Source organism: Anolis carolinensis, chromosome 2, assembly GCF_035594765.1.
Source record: "Anolis carolinensis isolate JA03-04 chromosome 2, rAnoCar3.1.pri, whole genome shotgun sequence".
In the NCBI taxonomy this organism is placed as follows: domain Eukaryota; kingdom Metazoa; phylum Chordata; class Lepidosauria; order Squamata; family Dactyloidae; genus Anolis; species Anolis carolinensis.
The window spans coordinates 180051243-180058417 of NC_085842.1; positions in this window are offsets into that span (position 1 = coordinate 180051243).

Sequence of the window (7175 nt, forward strand, 5' to 3'; positions counted from 1 at the left end):
ACTGCCAGATAGGCCATTTTGCCCTTAGTTTGTAGACTAAGGGCCAAATGGCCTATCTGTGCTGTGCGCATACGCACAGCACAGATAGGCCATTTGGCCCTTACTTCCTGGTCGCGGCCAGGGCACGCTGGACGGGGGGCGGGGCCAACTCTGGTCCCGCCCCCAGCACTATTCGCCCTGGCCCCGCCTCCCACGCAGCGTGGGAGGCGGGGCCAGGGCATGCTGGGCGGGGCCAGGGCGTGGGAGGCGGGGCCAGTGGCGGGGGCGCTTTTTAGCACCCCCGCTTAACATTTAAAAATATCTCCGGCCGGCCCTGCAAAGAACTCCCCCCTCCCTCCACACCTTGATCAGAAATGGCCAAAGATCCTCTCCCAGCTTTTAAAAAGATTAGTGTTCCGATATTAAAGTGTCATGCAACTCTTTTAAAAGGCAAATTGCACCTCCTGGAGATTTCCAATTGAATAGCTACACTGCAGTGGTGTAGCAGTTCAATACCATTTTAAATGTGGTGGTTCCATCATATGGATTCATAGAAGCTTTCATTCTAATCTTGTTCCTGAACCAAGGACCTGGATTCTAAGCACCTCACCAAATTACAAATCCCATGATTCCACAGAACCATGACAGTAAAAGGGACTAAACAGCTATAATGGTGTCAGGTAGATAAAGATTCGTTCTTTTTCTTTTGGCAAAAGAATGACAGTACAGAGTCTGAAGAAATCAAGAATGGCCAAAATAAACTTGGGAGACCACCTATAGCCTCCAAGTTATCCTTTGCTCACATCTTGTATATTTTAATGAGACAGCACTTTGCGGTATGTGACCCAATCCACCCCTTCTTCCAATTTATATTTCTAGCAGTGCAAAGAGCAAGACATTGCTTGCCCCAGAACTCGTATATGTTCTCCTTTGCTTGATAACTTGCCTCGTTCTTTTGGATTTCCAAACCACATTTGTAAGTATGCAATGGAACTTAAAAGTTACTGCAATGATAGAAATCTCAGACTGAAGGCAAAGATAATTGGGTGGGGGAGGATTTTTATTATGGGGTGATAGCCCTCATCACCCCATCATAGCTACAGCTTTTACATAGACGATAACTATCATCAACAATAGCCATTGGCAAGGAATCCTTTACACATTTTGGACATCAGTGGGTGATGGTAATAAAGCCTTTTCCTATGCCTGAGAAGAATTGTGGAAGTTGTAATCTGACATCAGAAGCGCCATGATTCCCCATCCCTGAATTATAGTAAAGGTAAAGGTTTCCCCTGACATTAAGTCTAATCGTGTCCGACTCTGGGGGTTAATGCTCATCTCCATTTCTAAGCCGAAGAGCCAGCGTTGTCCGTAGACACCTCCTAGGTCATATGGTCGGCATGACTGCATGGAGTGCTGTTACCTTCCCGCAGAAGCGGTACCTATTGATCTACTCCCATTTACATGTTTTCGAACTGCTAGTTGGCAGAAGCTGGGGCTAATAGCAGTAGCTCACTCCGCTTCCCAAATTCGAACCGCCAACCTTTCGGTCAGGAAGTTCTGCAGCTCCACCGGCCACCGGGGGTTCCCCCTGAACTATACTTATATTAAAATGGCATACAATACTAGCAGGCACCTGAGCTTACAAATCTGCTATTCAATATGTACAGTATATTTGTAGGTAGATTTGGCTGAGTTAAAGTTGGCTGTAATTTTGTTCTGGAACACCCTGTAGATGATGTGCTATCCTAGCTTGGATGGGAACTGCAGATTGAAAGGCCCCATGTGTTATATTTAACGGCACTGTAACACTTAGTATATGTATTCTAGGGTTTATTCCTAAATGAGTATGCATGAGATCAAACTTTACAGAAGGGACAGAAGCACAGCCAGTGATGAGAGACAATGAGAGTGAGAGTCCAATACTTCAAGAAGGGTCCCCATTACCTTTGTTTGAATTTAAAAGTGCCTGGGAAGGCCAAGACATTGCATTTGGGAGGCAGGAGAGATAGTTGTAATATAGTGTCTAGCCGCACCTTGCTGAATTGCACAAACATTTCACAATGGAGAAATACATTTCCATTTAAAATACAACAGATGAGAATCAAGGATACAATCATGATGTGGTTATAGCTCCATCTGGTGTCCAAGCAGAGGAGAAATGTTTCTCTTCTTTTTCCTAGGAATCCACCATATTATTTTCCTTTTCCATATAACTACAGGTGTAGGAAAAACCCCTAACATTATAAGGCCATGAGTTCGATCCCCAAGATATTAAGAAGGTGGAAACACTTACAGCTCCTAGAATCCTGTTGGCTAAATGGCTGTTCTAAAATGCCTTCCCTAAGACTCAAACCATGTCTACTCCAAAGCTTGAATATATTTCAGGAATCAGAAGGCACAAACAATATGTCTATGATGTCTGCTTCTCTGGCCTTAGAATAAAGGTCACAAACAGGAAAACAAAACAAAAAAGTGGAGAAGGTGGTGAAATGCAAACTGAGGATAGAAAAAAGGCAGAACTGCTCAACATCTTCTTTGCCTTAGTCTTCTCCCAAAAGAAAATCAGTGTTCAACCTGAGCAATATGGAGTGGACAAGGGAATAGAGGAAATGCAATCCAAAATAGGTCAAGGAATACCCAGCTACTCTAAACAAATTCAAGTTTTCAGGGCCAGATAAAGAACTAGAAGAAGTAATTTCAGAACCACTGGCAATAATCTTTGAGACTTCTTGGAGAACCAGAGAAGTTCCAGCAGACTGGAGGAAGGCAAATGTTGTCTCTATCTCCAAAAAAAGGACGGGGGGAGGACCCAAACAGTTACCATCCAGTCAGCCTGACATCAATACTAGGAAATATTCTGGAGCAGATCATTAAGAAGGCAGTCTGCAATCACTTAGAAAAGAATGCTGTGATTACTAAAATTCAGCATGAATTTCTCAAAAACAAGTCATGCAAGGCTAATCTTATCTCTTTTTTCAATAGGATTACAAGCTTGGTAGATGTAAAGAATGCTGTGGATGTAGCATATCTTGATTTCAGTAAGGCCTTTGACAATGTCTCTCATGATCTTCTTTGATCCAGGCCACATTAATAAAATGTGGCCAAGACAATACTGTTATTTGTAATTGGTTGAGCGACCAAACCCAAAGGGTGCTCACCAGTGGTTCCTCTTCATCCTGGAAAGATGTGACTAGTGGGGTGCCATAAAGAAAGTTCTGTCCTTGGGTCAGTGTTGTTCAAAATCTTTATTTATGTTGTGGATGAAGGTTTAGAGGTTGTGCTTATCATTGATTATTATTGTGTTTATTTATATCCTGCTTTTTTCTCCATAAGGAGACTCAAAGCTGCTAAAATTTGCAAATGCCACCAAATTGGGAGGAATAGCTAATATTCCAGAGGACAGGAACAGAATTCTAAATGACCTTCACAGATTAGAGAGATGGTCTAAAACTAAAACTAACAAAATGAATTTCAACAAGGAGAAATGCAGGACACTACACTTAGGTAGAAAAAATAAAATACACAGATACAGGATGGGTGACACCTGGCTGTGAAAGAGATCTTGAGAGTCCTACCGTAGTGGATAGCAAATTGAACATGAGCCAATAATATGATTTAGCAGCTAAAAAAGGTCGATGGGATTTTGAACTGAATCAAAAGGAGTATAGTGTCTAGAGATCAAGAGAGGTAATGGTGCCCCTCTATTCTGTTTTCAACAGACCTCACCTGGAATAACACTGTGTCTAATTCTGGGCACCATAATTCAAAAGGGATATTGACAAGCTGGAATGTGTCCAGAGGAGGGTAACTAAAAGGATCAAAGGTCTGGAGACCATGAATCCCTATGAGGAGCAGCTTAAAGAGCTGGTTCTGTTTAGCCTGCAGAAGAGAAGGTTGAGAGGAGACATGATCACCACGTTTAAATATTTGAAAGGATGTCGTAAGGAAGGAGCAAGTTTTTTGCTGCCCTGGAGACTAGGACTGGGAGCAATGGGTTCAAATTACAGGAAAAGAGATTTCACCTTAACATCAGTTCAATGGTAGAACTCTCTGCCTTGAGAGTTTGGAGGCCTTTAAACAGAGGCTGGATGGCCAATGTCGAAGGTACTGTGATTGTGCCTTTCTTGCATTGCAGGAGGTTGGATTGGATGACCCATGCTTTCAGCGCTATGATTTTATAATAACTTCACAGTATTCATACATAACAAGCTTGGTTAGATCATATCTTATGTGTGCAGAGATCCAGTGAAAGATAACCTGACACCTGCAGCCCCGTATTCGTTTGTTTATTTCAGATGTGATTCTTTAACTCTGCATATACCACTCATGCGGTCCCCAAAATTCCCCCTTTTCCTGTCTTTCATGTACCCTGCCTCTCACAAGTGCCCTTCTGGTGTTTTTGAACTAAAATTCTCATCATTCCCAAACAGCAATACTGAGATGAATTTACCCAAATACCAACCACCACTACCACACTGATTACACAGCTCAACAAAAAATCTTTTTGTCTTGGTTTTTAGGCCTATTCTTAGTGTTATTTGGGGCACTGGTTTAGTAAATTGCATTGGATAGACTGCATCAGCTCTAGTTTTTTAGATATGGTTATTATAGTTTTCTATGGCAACTGATGTAATGTTGTGTATTTCAAAAACTAGTGCTTATATGAGAAAACTAGTGCCATTTTTGGAATCAGTAGGTGAAATATACCCAAAAACAGGTTTAACATTTGAGAAATCAAAATTTGTGTTGCCCAGTTTCAATGTATAATGGTAATTTCTGCATGACAAGGGGTTAGCTTGTATGGTCCTTGTGGTCTCTACAATTCTATGACTCTATAATACGAAATTAACATTACATTGAATGAAAAAACATGGGCCTAAGACTTTATGGTTCAAATCCCATTCCAGACAGTAAAATTGGACAAGCAATGGCATCTTCAAGACAATATAGGCATGGATTATTACAAAGCGTAGGCAATGGATTTCATGAGTCTTCCTTTATTTTACACAGTCCTTCAGTACACCTAAATAACGAAAATCTTAACTAGCTGTAACTTCTGAAAATTCTGGCATTTTGCTGTCATGGCCCTTCTGACAGGTGGAATTATTTAACCAAGATAGCTATGTCATCTGACCCCTAGCAAATGCATAGCCTTGTCTTAATCCCAATTTAAGATGTAATCCTTAAATACCTTTACTTGGGAGGAAGAGCCACTGAGCACAAACGAACAGATAACCAAGGAAACACATACCTGAATATCTGAAAAAATGCAGAGAGGACTGTCATTTTCTTCCCAAATTCTTCTAGGAACATGTCAACTGGTGCTTTCACAACTAGGCAAACTTTTTTTTTGTTTTTAAAAAACATTTGTAAAGGAAGTTTATCCAAGGCAAAGAATACCAATTACAGTTATATGACAGATCTAAAGAATTTTCCCTCCCATGCCAGAGCAAACAGGGAAATTAAATTCTTGGAGGACTTAGTTTGTGTATTTTAAAATGGATTATGTTGGTTTCTTTTAAGCCAAAAAATGGTTTCTAAATGAAGTAAATAAATATTGGGACCTTGTGAGAAAACACCAAAAGCCTTAGCACAGTTTTCCTATGGGGGGGAATGTGCAGATGCTGCCAGACAACACCTTCCATCATCCCTCCCCACTGGCTATTCTGGCTAGGACTGAAGGGAATTTGGAGTTCATATTTGGAAGGCCATCTGAGCATCTTTCTCACACATAAACTATACTAAAATAGAGATATGCTGCAAGTTAGGCTTAAAAACTGGCACTTGCTTGGTCATCTGTGGTGAGCAAGAATCAGTTCCAAGTGACTGGGGATAAAAAAAGGTTGAAAAGGAGAAGGGAGTTGGTTTTGCCCCTATCAGGACATCCATGTATTAAAGATTATTAGTTGTTATTTATTTGCTCTATTTCTACCCTGCCTTTCTCTACCCCGAAGGGGACTCAAGGTGGCTTACATGGAGGCAATAATTCAATGCCTTAAAACATATTTTTAATTTTTTTCTTTTTTTCTTTTTTTCCATTTGTATCACCTCCCTCCTTTTCACTTTCTTTTCTAAACCTATTATTGTTCTCACTCTTTTTATGTTTAAAAGCACCTAATAAAAATTATTTAAAAAAACATATAATACAGACATTGAAATTAAATTACATTAAAAACAGACACATGAAACATTTTAAAACATTACATTAAAATCATGCCATCCATAATCATAATCCAGGCCTTTCCATAGTCAATTCCAACCTATGGATAGATTGGGTTATTTTCTAGGTTTATTTCCTCTCTTAAGTAATTTTTACTAAAGGAAAAAGTCAAACAAATTTACAAGTGAATATTTTAGATATATAAAACTAAAACACTACACAACTATATACAAGCAGTCCCCAGGTAACGAACAAGATAGGTTCTGTAGGTTTGTTCTTAATTTGAATTTGTATGTAAGTCGAACATGTACATTTTTAAACTGCAACTCTAGCCATACATAAGCTTTGGATAGCATAGGGAAGGGTTAACATAACACCTCTGTGGTGTTTGTTTTGCTGTGCCCCTGTCAATAAGTTTTCACCTCATTTCCTGTCCCTGGGATAACTGGGTTTTGAAAAAAATGGCTTATTATGGAAACAAGTATTGGTGATAAAGCTTCTGTTGAGACATCAGTACCCCCATGATATCGGTAACTATTTCAAGACTGAATTTTCCTTCTGAGAGGAGAAACAAAAAAATGATCTACAGACTTCCATACTCTATATGATGGTTGCTGTTCCTTGTTAGCCTAGTCCCCTTAAATGATATTATATAGGAACACTTCTATTTTTAACATCATTCCACCAATTCACGAAGCCTACAGTTCATAACTGTCCCCATTGTTGTTCTGAAAATATATTTTTTTCTTAAAATTAGTCAAAGGTTTTCTCCTTAACCAACATAGTCTACTTGTCCATCTTGGATGATTCACAAATCTTCATCAGCCATTATCAGAGAATGCTTTGTAGATTTATTTGATAGCTAGTTAAACTTGTTGGTTTACTCACATTGTTACCTTCAGTTATCAGAGAAGCATGCTAGCATAAAGGAAGCTACAAGTTCAAACTAAGGGTGATTTAGCAACAGGACATGCCAGAAACTAGACTAGGCATTTTTGGTCTTTGGCAACCTATAGTTCATTAAGCCATTTCT